Here is an 18,711-nt window from a genome sequence, read left to right as displayed (position 1 = left end):
GGAATCACCACACTGACAAAGCCATATGTTTCTAGTAAGTGACAAAAATGTACCTCTACCATGGCCACATAAAATGGTACAACACTTCTACTCACGGGTGGCCAAAAATAACAAACTGATAGCCACACCCCCACTAAACCATGCCTCCAATATTACCTCCCAGTGTGCTTTGCCTTTTCGAGTGAATTGTAGTTTCCAGCCCTAACGTATTTGTTAATACAGACATGGTTGTTGAATTAATCAATCAATCAATCAATTAATGTACATGCAAAAATACAGATATTAAAAACAATTCTTAAAACACAACCTCCAGTATAGAATACTGGGAAATATGATAATGATAATGATTATGGTACATATGTGCCTTTTTAGGGTACCACCCCAACGCCGTTAATTCCTTTAAGGTGGCAAAAAATATGTTTTTTTGCCACAGAAAAACAGAAATGTTCCTTCACACCTCTTTTTTTGAGAGTGAGAGTGAGATTATTGTACCTTTTTGTATTCAAAATATTTAGATTTTTTTTTTACAATTATACTCTTTATCAGTACCCTAAAAGGTACTGAACAACACCATGTGAGATCATTATGTGTACCTCTGAAGGTACATTATGTATATTTGTATATTTTTGTACCCCAGGGAACAATACTGTATCCTAACCTTACCTTTGTTTCCAAGAGTTTAGAGTACTCATATGGCGCAGCCACCTTTTTTTCAGAGTTCCCTGTCTGGCAGCACTCCAGCTTAAGCTATAACATAGCCCTGTTAATCATCTATGGGTGGAGGAGGGCTATGTGGTGCATAGACGCCTAGGGTCATTCCTATTATCTGGTGCCTTTTGGGACCTCGTAACTTTTGGGGAGAAATTATTATTTTTATTTATTTTATTTGTTATCAGAAAAAGGGCAGGTGTGACTTTCAGAAAAACATATTGGTTAAACTCAGGCACTTAAATCCCCGTTAGGTTCATAATCCCATACAGTCGTTGCATAATCCTAACAGGTTTAGGAGCTAACAGGGTCAAAATTTGGAGCCTAAATTTGCTGTGGGTGATTGAGATTAAGCTAGTATAATGGTAAACACTTGAAGATCATTTTAACCTTTACATGAAATGTATTTAAATTTTTTTAAATAAATTCATTTTCTCTATAATTGTGCCTAAAATGCTGGAAATGTATGAGTGAGCTAGACTAGCATCATTAAACATGGAAAATAGATGAAACCAAGTGAGCTAGACTAGCATCATTAAACATGGAAAATAGATGAAACCGAGTGAGCTAGACTAGCATCATTAAACATGGAAAATAGATGAAACCAAGTGAGCTAGACTAGCATCATTAAAGATGGAAAATAGATGAAACCGAGTGAGATAGACAAGCATCATTAAACATGGAAAATAGATGAAACCAAGTGAGATAGACAAGCATCATTAAACATGGAAAATAGATGAAACCCGAGTGTATATATTTATTTAGCTTTGCACCATTGTTTCCCCACCCACTTCCTGGATGTCATTGTGGGAAGAGGCTGTTTTCTTAAATTAGAATTACTACAAACTAAAAGGGTGGAAAGTGATATCAGGGACACACAGAAAATGTTAAGTACAATAATAATCTTCAGCCACTCAGCCTTGTTAAAATATTCCAAACCAGGTGGCAGTAGCATTGTTTGGCAATGCATGTCTGTGTGTGTTGCTTATGGTCTAAATTCCAAGCTAGTTGGGCTGATGTTGCTATTTTGTAGAAAGCCCTTGTTTTTATTAACCAGATGGCCACAGCTAGGTAACTACCTACCAAGATGACAAAGAAACAATTGAATTTACTCTCCATATTTCCATACTGCCAGTGCCAGCCCAGAGCCAAATGTTTAGGTAGCTAACGTTAGAATATTCAGTAGCTAGCACAACATAGATAGCTAGCTAGCTAAGGACACTGCACTCGAGGTTACATTTAAAAAATACTATAGTAAGTGGCTATTAAGTGCCAAATAAAGTAACAGGATTGATCACAACAAGGTTTCTGATTTAATCTTAAATCAGCTATGAATCCCATTGTGACAGGGTGTATGGAAGCTTGTTGAGTGCAACAGGAAGTGGCAATTGAATGTAAGCTTCATAAAAAATAAACTATTGTTAAAACATTTCTAGCCTCTCTATCTATGGATATGCTCGACCCGCTCAGTTTTCTATCACCAAACACCAGAAAATGGCCCAAAAGAGTAGATCTAGGCCACCTGCTTTTACACTATGATTTGACTATTAGATGTATTCAATGTTTCATTTACACTCATGGGAATTGGCCTATATGGATTGTTGATGTCAAAATCTGAAAATACATTCAGTAACATGATAAGGCTATTCCTGAAAAATGTGGGGTAGGTGCAACATAAGACCAAATAATTACAGTGGGGCAAAAAAGTATTTAGTCAGCCACCAATTGTGCAAGTTCTCCCACTTAAAAAGATGAGAGGCCTGTAATTTTCATCATAGGTACACTTCAACTATGACAGACAAAATTTAAAAAAAAAATCCAGAAAATCACATTGTAGGATTTTGAATGAATTTATTTGCAAATTATGGTGGCAAATAAGTATTTGGTCACCTACAAACAAGCAAGATTTCTGGCTCTCACAGACCTCTTTAAGAGGCTCATCTGTCCTCCACTCGTTACCTGTATTAATGGCACCTGTTTGAACTTGTTATCAGTGTAAAAGGCACCTGTCCACAATCTCAAACAGTCACACTCCAAACTCCACTATGGCCAAGACCAAAGAGCTGTCAAAGGACACCAGAAACAAAATTGTAGACCTGCACCAGGCTGGGAAGACTGAATCTGCAATAGGTAAGCAGCTTGGTTTGAAGAAATCAACTGTGGGAGCAATTATTAGGAAATGGAAGACATACAAGACCACTGATAATCTTCTTCGATCTGGGGCTCCACTCAAGATCTCACCCCGTGGGGTCTAAATGATCACAAGGACGGTGAGCAAAAATCCCAGAACCACACGGGGGGACCTAGTGAATGACCTGCAGAGAGCTGGGACCAAAGTAACAAAGCCTACCATCAGTAACACACTACGCCGCCAGGGACTCAAATCCTGCAGTCCCAGACGTGTCCCCCTGCTTAAGCCAGTACATGTCCAGGCCCGTCTGAAGTTTGCTAGAGAGCATTTGGATGATCCAGCAGAAGATTGGGAGTATGTCATATGGTCAGATGAAACCAAAATATAACGTTTTGGTAAAAACTCAACTCGTCATGTTTGGAGGACAAAGAATGCTGAGTTGCATCCAAAGAACACCATACCTACTGTGAAGCATGGGGGTGGAAACATCATGCTTTGGGGCTGTTTTTCTGCAAAGGGACCAGGACGACTGATGCGTGTAAAGGAAAGAATGAATGGGGCCATGTATCGTGAGATTTTGAGTGAAAACCTCCTTCCATCAGCAAGGGCATTGAAGATGAAACGTGGCTGGGTCTTTCAGCATGACAATGATCCCAAACACACCGCCCGGGCAACGAAGGAGTGGCTTCGTAAGAGGCATTTCAAGGTCCTGGAGTGGCCTAGCCAGTCTCCAGATCTCAACCCCATAGAAAATCTTTGGAGGGAGTTGAAAGTCCATGTTGCCCAGCAACAGCCCCAAAACATCACTGCTCTAGAGGAGATCTGCATAGAGGAATGGGCCAAAATACCAGCAACACTGTGTGAAAACCTTGTGAAGACTTACAGAAAACGTTTGACCTCTGTCATTGCCAACAAAGGGTATATAACAAAGTATTGAGATAAACCTTTGTTATTGACCAAATACTTATTTTCCACCATAATTTGCAAATAAATTCATAAAAAATCCTACAAGGTGATTTTCTGGATTTTTTTCCTTCATTTTGTCTGTCATAGTTGAAGTGTACATATGATGACAATTACAGGCCTCTCTCATCTTTTTAAGCGGGTGAACTTGCACAATTGGTGGCTGACTAAATACTTTTTTTGCCCCACTGTACATGGGTTTGAGTGAGAGGACTAACTGGTGTCTCCAAGTGGCCACACACACCTCTCCAAAGTGTGCACAGTTCCTAAGCTATTTCAATGCACTGTTATGACTCAGCTCTCCTTGCTGTGCTGTTGAGTAACTAGAGCAAGCACACTTGTTTGGGACACAATGCTGCATCCCCACCATCACACAAAAACGGTCCATTATAAATTGCAATCTGGGTCAGTTGGGCATAATTTGAAAGCTTGTTCTATTGCACATAGAAAGGAGTCATGAGTCCATTCAAGTGCGTGTGCCACAGCAAATTTTCTTCACAATAAACAAACCGGCTCATTCTGTTCAAAACAACCCAGGGTATTATACCAGTTCATCTTGTAACTGTACATCCAAGATAGTGATCATAAACATTGACACAGTATATTACATGAATTTTATGATTTGGAAGTGTGAAGTGCACGTTTGGACTCACGGGTGTTTGGCTGCTTGTATGATATCAAAGCGGTATTTATTATAATCCTCAACGTCTCATCTTTCAGAATATATTGAGTCATCTTAATCTACAGCATTTCGCTAAGAGGGGGAGATGGGGGCCACTTGTTGTCGTGCGCAGTGCTCAAGTTCAGAATGGCTGTCAGTCAAAACCCATACAGCGCTGTGAAGCACAGAGACAGAGCTTTGACTACTGTCCAGCAACTATGTTCAAATTTAGGTGCTTATTAGTTCCCAAATCTGCCATTTTCAATGGGCAGACGTAAATTAATCACTAGTCACGGTAAATAAATAATAATCTTCAGAAATGACTTTGTCAAAGCAACAAAATATCTAGGGCTTTACAAGGATTGTGAAATGTTGGGATTACGTGGGTTAACATCATTGTAATCAAATTGTATTGGTCACATACACGTGTTTAGCAGATGTTATTGCGGGTGTAGTGAAATGCTTGTAAGCAAAGTTCTCTAAGAGCTAGTCCTAGAAGTCACAGAGGGTGCACAGAGGGACATGTCAAAAATGCTGAATAGCAAGTCATTATTCATATAAAATGAAACAGATGTATTGAATTCTCCATACATGTAGTCTATATTGAAGGGCACTTAATTTTAATATAACAGGCTTTTAAAGTTCCGTATTGGTGCACAATTTCTATACTTACAATATCAAAGGGACACAAAAGGCACTCTTTTCATGGAATGAATCAGGGGCCAGTTGGTTGCCATCTATTGATTTTAACATGTGCTGCCTCTAATCATTAAAGAAATCTATAGAGTTCCCTCCATACTCTCCACTGAATACACATTAGGCCTGTGGCTGGTTAATGTCACTATCCAGACAAATTCAGATGGGTATGGTGAGACTCATAGTATTTGAGTGATCAACCATGTTCAAATGTTTTTATTTTAGTTACTCTATTCCAGGTTTACTAATATTATTTCATGTAAAATTGTTCAATAGCCTATTTCAAGGTCGATAAGGCTACAAACTGTATCGTTACGCCTTCCTCCAACTATCAAAATCGCATATTCATTATTAGGCTACAAAATACGAAACATATAGCAGAACACTACTAAACTGAGTAATATTTGTTCAGTACATATCTTGCACTGCGGTCTGCGAGGTCGAGTGTCATCAAACATGCAAAAAAAGTGTAGACTCGCCCCCTCCACTCTGATTTTAGGGAGGCGACCTGTCATTGTTTCAGACTGCAGGTAATGGCGCCATCCTCCCCCCCGCACAGCTTCCAACTCAGCAGAGACTCAGAGCACATTATTAGTTCAATGCCTGCTGAAATTGGTATGCGGAATTTTAGAGGGTCCTGCAGCTGAAGCTAAGGTTAGCATGGGGGTCTAAATTGGGAAATACCGTAGGCAATCCGGATAAAATTTCACTTTGAAAGAAAAGGTAAATTGTTCGTGCTACTATTTTAGAGTGTGTTTGATTTGTTGTTTTCAAAAAGGAATTGAAATACATTTGGGCAAGTTGTTATTACACATGACCGTTACTTTCATACAACGTTACAGTCTTTGAAGTTTCTAGGAATAATTATCTCCGGTTTTTATCGGTGGAGCTCCAATGAGAGGAAGCGGAAACACTGAATATAAATTTTAGCCCTTGCATTGTCTCTGAATAACGGTAGGCTATTAGAGCTTTGGAAGTGAGGCCCGGGATTCTGCATTGCTCGGAGTCTGTTCATTGTTCTCTGGGAGATGAGTTGACAGTCAAGCCGCTTTAAACCACTCGCGAGGAATGTTTCGCAGAACTATTACATGTATCCGTTCATGAATCCATCCATGTGCACATCGCGAAATGTTACAATATATCGGTGCGATTCACAACAAGATAACGTTGAAGTAAGTTATTCGCTCTGAATGAGTGGAGACTTCTGGTAGGCTACACTTGATTTGCCTCTCACACAGTTATTATACTGGTAATGTAAACGTTTACCTTCGAAATAACACAATAGCAGACGTGGCTGAATTGAGTTCGCCATCCTCTCATGTTTTCATGCACCTGCTCTTAACTTCAATTATATTTAGTGATCGGAATGAGGACAACATTTATTTTGTTTGTTTTCATTCATTTTATTTGATATTATACCGAGTCCCCTGGATGCTGCATTGTACAGTGTACTCACGTAACATTTGACAGAAATGTTTGTGAAGTTCATTCAAAATAGTGTGATAATAATGCGATGATTAGGATCTTGTAGATAACAGTGTGATCTTGAACCATGATTCTTATTTTATTAGGCTATTGCTATAAATGTTGACCAGTCATCTCTTTACAAATACTGTTCATAGATACAGATTGAGGGTCACTATCAGTGGGTGAGATGTTCTAAAAGCTGTCACCTCAACATCAGCACATCAGTTACATGAACTGATTTCACCATCACACGATGGTTCTTCATCACACCAGACCTAAATGTGTGGATTAACAGGCTGCACTCTGGCCCACCCCTCCGTTCTAGTGGGGTGATGGTCTGTGTGTCCGAGTAGAATAGTGATGTAATTACATAGTCATGGTGTGTACAGAGTTCCCTTTGATGAACTCTAGGCTGACTTTTTTTTCCATAAGCTTTCATAAACTTTAAACCCGCTCAACTCAACTTTATCATCTGACAGTGCAACTGTTGCATCAAGTGTCTGGATTATTGTCTCAGGATGATAGAAGGCATTTGGTTGACCCATATGATGACGTCACCAGGTCATCTGAAAGGCTGGGTAGAATTTCTGCCATATTGCTCAAGAATTAAGAATTTGTCCCTGAGGCAAGACGTGTCTGTGGGTTTTGGCCTTTTCATGACCAAAGCAGTTAGAGTTCTGGGTGCCAACATCACGGCATCTCTCTATCTCAACTATTCTATTCCTCACCCAGTTTTCACCCTCCTTTTATATAATGCTGATCATTTGAAGGACATAATATAGGCCTACCATTTTATGACTGACAAGGTTAATGTGGGATTTCCCAAGGATTATTGTTATTGGTGGTTTATCGCACTGTATAGGCTAATAGCCATCCTATTGGTCACAACGGGAAGATTACTTCCACACAAAGTATTTGTTGCTTTTTGTGATGCAAGCAATGACCATTTTTTTGGTATTTCTTATGTTGTGTTTGTTAATCCAGGCGAAAAAGCAGGGGCTAGCTGTAAACACAGAAGACGTCAATTTTCAACTTAATTTATGTTATCCTCCACTGCATTTTATATGCCCTATGCGGGTTCAGAAATGGTTTAGGGTAGCGAAGCAAATGTAAAAGAATTACAACTGTGAATCCATCACTTAGGCCTATATACAAATAAAGAGGTATAAAAAAAACTACAAAAACAATGTATTTACACATTCATCATCATTAAGCTCCTTTTGAAGTGTGGCTCCCAATGGAAAAAGTGCTGTAGGGCTGCCTTGGAAGTGTGTGTTAGCCCCTGTGTTTGGGCTGTTGTGTTTCTGTTGACCATACCACTGTTGTTTTATTGAGCTGATCCAATGTTGTGTTGTCCCATCAATCCATCCTACCCCCTGCTGTGCTGAGAGTTTAGTTCACATGGCTGCTTGGCCCGGGTTCAGGTGACCCTTTATCATGCAGATGGTAAGATGAATAAACAGGCCAGGGAGCCAGGACAAAGTGACACGGAGTGTTGGATGCCTGCTGGAGAGAGAGAGGCAGAACCCCTCTCTCTGGTTGCAGCCCAACTCGTCTCCACTGATCTGGCCAGAGTGATTGCTGCCATTCCCTCTGCTCATCCCTCTCATCACTGCCCTGCTTTCTCTCTCTCTCTCTTATATCTTGTATCTCATATCTTCTTGCTACATAGCTAGGCCTATGTCACCTACCTCTCTCTTACTGTCACTTGAAACTATTGAGTGTTCTCTCACTGTTTCCCACTGCTCTCCTCTCGCACATTTATTTTCTTGGAAATATTGATAAAGAGGTAGACAGAGGTTGGAAGGGACAGAGGGAAAGGGATGTTGGTACTGACCAGTGTGTCCCCATGGCATGTGTCGTCATGTCTTGTGTGTTTGACCATCCACCCCACATATCCACACCCTCTCCCTCATCACCCCAAAAAATACCTCAGCCTGTTTCCATGGCAACGGACTACATCTTTATCTGCCCTGTTTTCTTTGGGCGCAGAAATGTACTGAATCACCCCTTTTCCTACGTTCGCAGGCTACCCCTACCCCCTGCTGTCTGCCAGAGCTCTGCTAGTGTGCAGAAAAGCAGCCAAGAAGGGGGGTGTTTCAATGTGCACACTGCACACTTGTGTTGTGTGTCCTCACATCACCCCACAGGATGCTTATAATTTCTCCAGCGTCTCCCCACCTGTACCCATCTAGCAAGTCATCTCAATTCTAAATCACAAGTGTGTGTGAATGACTGAGAGAATCAGGTGTCAGCCATAAAAGGGGGAATTTCCCTCTGGGGGGAATCTGGGTTTGTTTTCATAGTCTGAGGCAGTTCTAGGACAGTGAAATGTGTTTCACACATAATTGCCCAGGAGGAAGGCAGGTCAGGGCTGTGAGCACTGAATGATACACTCTATGATGGCTCTTCCGGTGGGGGGGGTCTAAAAATGAATGTCGTCCTGCTTTGTGGCATTTTGCAAAGGCTTACAGGTTATAACATTCTTGTTGTAATACCTAGTTCTCTTGAGTTAGCATTAAAGAGTGTATTCTCCACTGTATTTTAGAATTTGACAAATAAACAAACATTCTTTGGATATCTGAATGTCTAGCATCTGTTTGATGCTACAGTGCCCTATACAGCTTATATAAATATCTCCTGTAAATCCACCAGGGAAGACACATTTCAAAGATTGATAGAAAATGTCCATATTTATTTTATGGTGGTTTTAAATCAGGACTCTCCAACCCTGTTCATGCAGATTTCTATGTGTTTGATGCCATTCCATTCCCTCCGGTCATTATTTTGAGCCATCCTCCCCTCAGCAGCCTCCTGTGTGTTCGACATTGTCTTATACTGAGCCACACTGGCTGCGTTTACACAGGCAGCCCAATTCTGATAGTTTTTCTAGTAATTGATCTTATCACATCAGATCTTTTTCAGAACTGGTCAAAATTGGGCTGCCTGTGTAAACGCAGCCATAGTCCTTTGCCCAACTTCGGTACACTAGCAATTATGTTCAACATGGTGGGCTGGGGAAGCTGAGACTGTTTGTGCTTATGGCGATGGGCTTGTCCTGTCTGCGGTAAATGGCCAACCGGATAAGACTCTGCTGAAAATGGTGTAGGGCTTCTTAAACACCAACTGTTTGGTCCTCTTCCAGAAGATTTAGGAGCAACGTAGGGCAAAACGCTGGTAAGGGTGACACATTGGTAAAGGTACTGTATCAACCGAATGGGACTGGCTAGTGTATTGTTTAGGGACAATAAGGGGACATTGGGAGTTGCTTTTGAGAGGAAAATTCAGCCAACAAAGTGAATGGCCTAGGGGCTAAAGAAGGTGTGAGAAGTAGGAAGGCGGTTCTTACGCAGTATGAAGTGTTGTGTATGGGAGAAATGGCAACTCAATCGCTCTCACACACGCAACAATTCATTTTCTGTCTAAGCAGAACCCTGCACATCAAAACCCCCTTCCTCATCTCAAAGTACTGTCTGTAAATCTCCCCCAGCCAATTGACTTCAACAGATCATTCTTGTCAGTAGTAGCCCTTTGCAGGGGAATTTTGTAGACATGTCTTCAAAATCAAATCATATTTTATTGGTTACATACACATGGTAATGCGAGTGTAGCAGTGCTTGTGCTTCTAGTTCCGACAGTGCAGTAATATCTAACAATTCCCCAACAACTACCTAATACACACAAATCTAAACGGGTGCATGAGAATATGTACATATAAGTATATGGATGAGCGATGGCCAGCGACATAGGCAAGATACACTAGATGGTATAAAATACAATGTATACATGTGATATGAGTAATGTAAGATATGTAAACATTATTAAAGTGGCATTATTTAAAGTGGCATTGTTTAAAGTGACTAGTGATCCATTTATTAAAGTGGCCAGTGATTGGGTCTCAATGTAGGCATCGGCCTCTCGGACTTAGTGATTGCTATTTAACAGTCTGATGGCCTTGAGATAGAAGCTGTTTTTCAGTCTCTCGGTCCCAGCTTTGATGCACCTGTACTGACCTCGCCTTCTGGATGATAGGCAGGCAGTATGAACAGGCAGTGGCTCAGGTGGTGGTTGTACTTGATGATCGTTTTCCTGACATCACACTCAGAGTGCCCTCACCTCCTCCCTGTAGGCCGTCTCGTCGTTATTGGTGATCAAGCACATTACTGTTGTGTCGTCTGCAAACTTGATGATTGAGTTGTTAGCAGGCATGGCTATGCAGTCGTGGGTGAACAGGGAGTACAGGAGAGGGCTGAGCACGTACCCTTGTGGGGCCCCAGTGTTGAGGGTCAGCGAAGTGGATATGTTATTTCCTACCTTCACCACCTGGGGGCGGCCCGTCAGAAAGTCCAGGACCCAGTTGCACAGGGTGGGGTTGAGACCCAGGGCCTTCAGCTTGATGATGAGCTTGGAGGGTACTATGGTGTTGAATGCTGAGCTGTAGTCAATGAACAGCATTCTTACATATGTATTATTTTTGTCCAGATGGGATAGGGCAGTGTGATGGCAATTGCGTCATCTGTGGACCTGTTGGGGCGGTATGCAAACTGAAGTGGGTCTAGGGTGGCAGGTAAGGTGGCAGTGATATGATCCTTGACTAGCCTCTCAAAGCACTTCATAATGACAGAAGTGAGTGCTACGGGCAGTAGTCATTTAGTTCAGTTATCTTTGCCTTCTTGGGTACAGGAACAATGGTAGCCATCTTGAAGCATGTGGGGACAGCAGACTGGGATAGGGAGTGATTGAATATGTCCGTAAACACACCAGCCAGCTGGTCTGCGCATGCTCTGTGTATTGTGCTTTGAGAATCTGCAGCGAGAAGAATGAGGTGGTTGTGTCAATACAGTTGTAGTTTTGATTTTATACATTTCAGTGTCCCTTGCTGGTTTCTGTCCCATAATCTTGTTGTGTTCCATAACCGCAAGGTGTGTCTGCTCCCTCATGCTTGTGTACCCAAATGGCCCTTTCAGCAGGGCACTGTGGAATGACTCCAGATAACCTGGGTTTTACAAAAAGAAAAGGTAAAAAGAGAAGAGTTGTAGACTAAATTCATTACATGGTCTGGAAGGTACGCTTCGGTCCTCAGGCTACCTTTTAATTGCAACCCCATAACACAAACCATACAAACACTACCCAATTCATGTGTATGTAGCCGATGCGAAATGGCTAGCTAGTTAGTGGTGGTGCGCGCTGGTAGCGTTTCAATCGATGACGTCACACTGACCTTGAAGTAGTGGCTCCCCTTGCTCTGCACAGTGCCGTGGCTTTTGTGGAGCGATGGGTAACGATGCTTCGAGGGTGACTGTTGACTTGTGCAGAGCGTCCCTGTTTCGCGTCCAGGTCGGTGTGAGGGGACGGACTAAAGTTATACTGTTACATTTATACCATGCTTACTGTAAATTGAGCTATGTTAGCCATCAGCTTGTAAATATTTTGGCCAACTTACCTTCACCTTTTCCAGAGCTAGGGTTGGAAGCGCATTTTGGTGGAATGAGATTCTGTTCTACCTACAACAAAATACAGAACAATACACAATTTAACCACCCTACTAATTGTATTGATCTCTATTAGACTGGCTAGCTAAGAATACTTAACATGGACATTTCAATATTGTCAGCTTGCTGTTAGTTAACTAGTGTCACTAAATTGGCAGCGGGACTGCTAGCCATCTGAGACTGGCTGAGAACCAACCATAGATGATGTATACACATTCATCATTGCCTCCAACACACACAGAGTGAGTTAGCTATATCGACACTTCTATTTTTAGTTATGGAGTGTTTTCCAGACACGGGTGGAATAGATGGCTACCAAATTGAGATACCAAATAAGAGTAGCTTGAAATAGTTTACGGTAGCTAACGTCAGTCAAAGATGGAACAAACAAACATGTAGCCTGAAAATCCCTCTGATAATCTTTGGTCACCGCATCATTCTTGATAGCTGCAAGCCACAAGCAGAATCGGGGGGAATCTCTGGTAGGTAGAACAGTAAAATATTTTTGCTCTTGTTTGTAATTTTACCTTTATTTAACTAGTCAAGTCAGTTAAGAACAAATTCTTATTTTCAATGACGGCCTAGGAACAGTGGGTTAACTGCCTGTTCAGGGGCAGAATGACAGATTTGTACCTTGTCAGCTCGGGGACTTGAACTTGCAACCTTCCGGTTACTAGTCCAACGCTCTAACCACTAGGCTCCCCTGCCACCCCTTAGCATAGCCAGGCACAGAACACTGCACCGGCATGATGACAAACAATGAAAACCAAACGTTCAAAGAAATAACTTGCCTAGAGAAGTTCTTAGAATACCTTGTTGGTCGTTCGAAAGTAAACAACGATATTATTCACATTTGTGGGCACGCCCCTTTTACCTAGTGGGCGGTATCAGCTTCCGCTATGAATGCCGGACTTTGTGGTTCACTATGAGCAGTTGTAGCTTGTGGTTTGGACAATTGTGATGTTTATGATAAAAACTCAATGTAGTTAATATAGTAATGACTATATGCCGTGGCAGAGCCAGGGTGAAATTCCCCTTTAAGATTTTAACAATAAACCAGACCCATTAATTATGCAAGGTTATTTCAAGATACATTTTGCATGTCTCGTTCTCCCCCTCTCCTCCCATGTTAGAACTATCTTCCAGGCCAGGTCATTTGAAATGGTTCAGTGGCCAGTGTTTAATTTGAGACGGATCCTGCACCTCTCCGTTTTGGACTGTTTTATTCCATTACCTATTTGGCCGGATCAGGTACCTCTCATGGCATGAATATCATTTTCACTTTTTGCAATGTAAAAATTCCAATAAAAGGAATCAAAGTTCATTCGAGTTGCCTCTTAGGTAATTCTCCTGCCCCCATGAAAAAATACATGTGAAAAAGTTGATTTTCAGCCTAATATTCTAAAAGTTTATTTGAGTTGGGCCTGCTGAGTTTATGGTTTGCGCAACATTGTAACCAATGTTTGAGACCAACGGGTGGCGGTGGCTGTGTGAGAAGCATGCCAGCATCTCTCACATAACTAGAATGAGATTCACTTTCTATGATCTCTCTACTCTGATAGACATGCAACTCTCATCTCTCCAGCGTTGCACTTCATCATTTATTTCTTTATAGATTCATAGCCACGCGAAGGGTTCTGCACGAACTGTTTTTGTAATTGAAATACATTAGCCAAAGTTATAGAATTACTGCTGTCTGTTCAGAAAATAAATTAAATCATTCTGAATAGCCTACTACACCACGAGAATGCCTATAATTTAGAGACAGAGGCCCAATAGTTGTGGATTGAAGCCCAATAACAAGGAACAACCTACAGTCGGGAACGTGGGGTAAATATGTCAGTGAAAAAACAGCACAGAGAAAAAAGGCTTTTCGCAATATTTCAAATACAATCGAGGGAAAACGCAGGTTGGAAAGCAGACTATGCTGTAGACTACCAAATATTTGATCAACTTCCTTATATTGTTTTACAAAAGAGAGAGAGAGAGAGAGAGAGGCTTTTGGTACGTGCGTCTCGGCCATCAACAGCGAGTGATTGGGTGAGTCAGTGACACTGGAAAACATTTTTAGGACTATAATTTCCTCCTCATATTGTAGCCTACAATATGTCTCCACACACCTAGGCCTAGGCTATTGATAGATTCAAGACAGGTTTTTATTGATCTCAGATTCTCAGTTTGTCTGTGTCAAAGAAGCCTGCCATTTCCATCATTTGTGCGGTATTAAATCAAGTTTCTGCCAAAGTCTCCAGTCATGTAAAATGACGTAAGAATTGCATGACAGCGTTTATAAAAGGCCAACATTTTACCGGACCCTAGGCTACAATTTTTCTTCTCCCATGTGTGCAACTTCTAGAAGTGCCTCTACATACGTTTGGTGAAAATACGCAAATGTGATATGTTTTATTAGAAAGCTTCTTTTTTTTCATGCGTTACAATACCTCGACTCCCCAGGTCACCCCTCACTTTTTGCACCTCTTGATTTACAAATTAAGCACTGACGTGGCTGATTACATAAATACAGTAATTCCACATTAAAACATTTATGAGGGCAGATTAAATGACCAAACAGCCCAGATTTACCGGCAATGAGAGCCGGGGACAGATGTTTTATCATTTGGCAGGTCAGAGGCCAGTTATTCAGGTTAGGCTGCTGGAATAGTTTTTCTCTACTTCAAGTGACCCTTATCTTCATTGTGCAACCAACGTTTCATTGGCATACTATCCCACATTGAGTCCCCTCAAACTGTTCATGCATTGATTTGCCTTTTGACTGATTCTCAGTAGTCAAAGCCAGAATCTTCCAGAGCCTTGGCTCTTGGTTTAATGGTGGTTTGATTCTCACCAGCAGGGCTCTTGTTTTCACGTGTCACACTGTTCGTTCCTAAAAAAGGACTGCTTGGCAGTAGTAGGCTGTGATAAAATCACCAGTAGCTGATGACGTTACTGTCAGACTAGGGTGCGAGTTTGCTCGACGGTGAGACTGCTTACGGTCTTCATTAAGGATAGAATGTCAACGCCAGCATGGCCAAACTGTCCTCCTCACTTGTCTCTAATGAAAGTGAAACAACATCATGGCATGCCAATAGCAATTTCACATTGGAAGAGTTTCCTAAGGCATAAACCGTTTCTGGTGTTCAGACTAGGACTGTTGCGGTCATTAAATTTTGTCAGCCAGTGATTGTCAAGGAAATAGCTGTCAGTCTCATGCTGATTGACCGTTAATTAATATAAACACATTTAGCATCTCCTGGCTTCCACACATGATGCAGGCCTTTGGAACATATACGTTTTAAAAAGTCTAATAAATCCATGTAATATAGCCTACACCTTCACAATAAATCCATTATTTATTTTAGACAGGTCTAAGAAGCCCAATAGGAAGAAAATGTAGTCTGTTTCAGAAGAACAGAATACCATATATGAGTTGTCCTTATGTTAGGTCCTGATGGCTGTGGGCTACACCAGTTCATTTAGCAGACAAGATTTGCTTAGAATTTCGTGGCATTATTTTATAATATAAAGAATACAATTGGAACAAAGCTGAACAAAATAGAAAGGATATTTTCACCAAACGATTTGAGGGAGTGCGCACATGCGTCTATTCTGTGTTGAGTGGTTAACAAAGAAATATGTATTCCAATATGCTTAATTTAGAGTTATTAATCTAACTTTAGTTGTTCTACAAACGTTGGGCTATATGTTTGGATTTTTAATACATTGTAAGGCTGCATTTCATACTCTTCATGGTGATGTATCCTGAATAGGTATATGAAGGTAGCAATATGTAATATCCTTATTTCACATATTTGGATATTATTCTACACACAGGCTATTATTTGAATGCGCTCCGCCCCGTAACAAGACCACATTCGGTTGTTCCGGCCAGACCAAATCTGAACCAATCATAGACGTCTGTGGTTCACAAGTTTGGGCATCACGGTACAGCACAGTTGAGTTCAGTATAGTACAATACAGTACATGGTACTGTACTCTAGTATATTCTACTTTACTGTACTGTACTTTACTGTACTGTGCTCTACTGTACTGTACTGGGCTGTCCAAACTTGTGAAACATAGACGTCTGATTGGTTCAGCTTTGGTCTGGCAAGGGCGGACTGACCAAATTTCAACTACTTTTCAACGTCCATGGAACGTCCGGTGTCAGTCGGTGCTCGGTGAGTGAGGATGCTTGTTACAGTAAATGGGAAGAGGGTAGGTGGAAGTTGTCATGGTAGGTGTCAGTAAGAGCCTGGAGAGGTGGCATTAAATGGATAGAGAGAGAGAAAGAGAGGCAGAAAGGGAGGGGTTGTGCAGACGACAGAAAGAGAAAGAACAGTTATGAGCTGAACATAACAGTATACCGGTGGAAGGGAGGACAGTAGCAGGTGACCCAACTGTGGTTTGTGACAACTATGATTTCCCATTGTAACCAATTCAGTTGCAGTAATTCTGTTGCCAATTTAGTAACAGCGTTATTAGTTTTAATAATTCATAAACAAACTTGAAATCAGTAAAAACATTGGTAGGGCTACCTTTACTTGTTACTTCTGTGAACCTTCATTATCCTCCCTCCTCATGAAGGAGATACATTTGAAAATACCTTGAAAATATGTGAGTTTTTGGTTACGTAATTACAAGGCACAATGTTTCTTAAACTTACAGAAGGCAGATAATGTATCAAACTAAATATAAGTGTTGGATATTAGTTGGCAGGGTTCTTTACTTCAACAATATTGGTTTTGATGCATTTCTAATAAATGTTCATCCTTTCGCTAATAGATGTTGTCTAAGACCCCTTTTCCATCTGTTTGACCAGAAATCAAAGCCTTTACTTATTCCTAATTTTTAGGATGGAACATTTTTTTAAATATATATATGCCTCAAAAACCCTTGAATGGGTAGGTGTGTCCAAACTTTTGACTGGTACTGTATCTCTCTATTTCCAAAATTAAAATCACTTGGAGTTGTGTTTTTACAGCCTTTTATGTATTTTTTTATTATAACAATAAGACATATATATATATACAGTACCTTTCAAAAGTTTGGACACACCAACTCATTCCAGGGTTTTTCTTTATTTTTACTATTTCATACATTATTGAATAATAGTGAAGACATCAACACCATGAAATAACACATATGGAATCATGTAGTAACCAAAAAAGTGTTAAACAAATCAAAATATATTTATCATTTATGTTCTTCAAAGTAGCCACCCTTTGCCTTGATGACAGCTTTGCACACTCCTGGCATTCATTCAACCAGCTTCATGAGGTAGTCACCTGGAATGCATTTCAATTAACAGGTGTACCTTGTTAAAAGTTAATTTGTGGAATTTGAGCCAATCAGTTGTGTTGTGACGAGGTAGGGGTGGTATACAGAAGATAGCCCTATTTGGTAAAAGACCAAGTCCATATTATAGCAAGAATAGCTCAAATAAGCAAAGAGAAATGACAGTCCATCATTACTTTAAGACATGAAGGTCAGTCAATCTAGAACATTTCAGGAACTTTTAAAGTTTCTTCAAGTGCAGTTGCAAAAACCATCAAGCCTATGATGAAACTGGCTCTCATGAGGGCTGCCGCAGGAAAGGAAGACGCAGAGTTACCTCTGCTGCAGAAGATAAGGTCATTAGAGTTAACTGCACCTCAGATTGCAGCCCAAATAAATGCTTCACAGTAACAGATACCGATTTACTGCAAAGAAACCACTACTAAAGGACACCAATAATAAGAAGAGACTTGATTGGGCCAAGAAACACGAGCAGTGGACATTAGACTGGTGGAAATCTGTCCTTTGGTCTGATGAGTCCAAATTTGAGATATTTGGTTCCAACTGCCGTATCCGTGAGACGCAGAGTGGGTTAACGGATGATCTCTGCATGTGTGGTTCCCACCGTGAAGCATGGAGGAGGAGGTGTGATGGTGTGTGGGGGTGCTTTTCTGGTGACACTACCAGTGATTTATTTAGAATTCAAGGCACACTTAACCAGCATGGCTACCACCGCATTCTGCAGTGACACGCAGTCCCATCTGGCTTGCACTTAGCCCCACTATCATTTGTTTTTCAACAGGACAATGACCCCAAACACACCTCCAGGCTGTGTAAGGGCTATTTACCAAGCAGGAGCGTGATGGAGTGCTGCATCAGATGACCTGGCCTCCACAATCACCTGACTTCAACCCAAGGTGTTATGGTTACTACATGATTCCATGTGTTGTTTTATAGTTTTGATGTATTCACTATTATTCTACAATGTAGAAAATAGTAAAAATTGAGAAAAACCCTTGAATGAGTAGGTGTGTCCAAACCTTTGACTGGTGCAGTATATATATTTACTGAACATCAATATAAACGCAACAATTTCATTGATTTTACTGAGTTATGAGGCTTTTTGTAAGTACCGCCAAATTCTCTAAAACGACATTGGCTTATGGTAGAGAAATTAACATTAAATTATCTGGCAACAGCTCTAGTGGACATTCCTGCAGTCAGCATACCAATTGCACGCTCCCTCAAAACTTGAGACTTCTGTGGCATTGTGTTGTGTGACAAAACTGCACATTTTAGAGTGGTGCACCTGTGTAATG

The 18,711-nt window shown here is 40.9% G+C and overlaps 1 protein-coding gene across 6 annotated transcripts in view; it reads left to right on the top strand.

Moving 5' to 3' along the window:
* Positions 1-18,711, top strand: part of LOC112253735 (inactive ubiquitin carboxyl-terminal hydrolase 54) — a 119,321-nt gene that overhangs the window by 34,912 nt on the left and 65,698 nt on the right. For 3 of the 6 annotated variants that reach the window (XM_042323386.1, XM_042323393.1, XM_042323379.1), the window contains exon 1: positions 5,752-5,882. The exons of 2 other annotated variants lie outside the window; for them this stretch is intronic. The gene's annotated coding sequence lies outside the window, so the exon portion shown is untranslated. Of the gene's footprint in view, positions 1-5,749; positions 5,883-18,711 lie in introns of those variants that run through there. One more of the 6 variants, XM_042323402.1, reaches the window with a different exon arrangement.

This window comes from Oncorhynchus tshawytscha, linkage group LG01, assembly GCF_018296145.1.
Source record: "Oncorhynchus tshawytscha isolate Ot180627B linkage group LG01, Otsh_v2.0, whole genome shotgun sequence".
NCBI lineage: Eukaryota > Metazoa > Chordata > Actinopteri > Salmoniformes > Salmonidae > Oncorhynchus > Oncorhynchus tshawytscha.
This window is presented reverse-complemented; position numbering and strand designations above follow the sequence as displayed.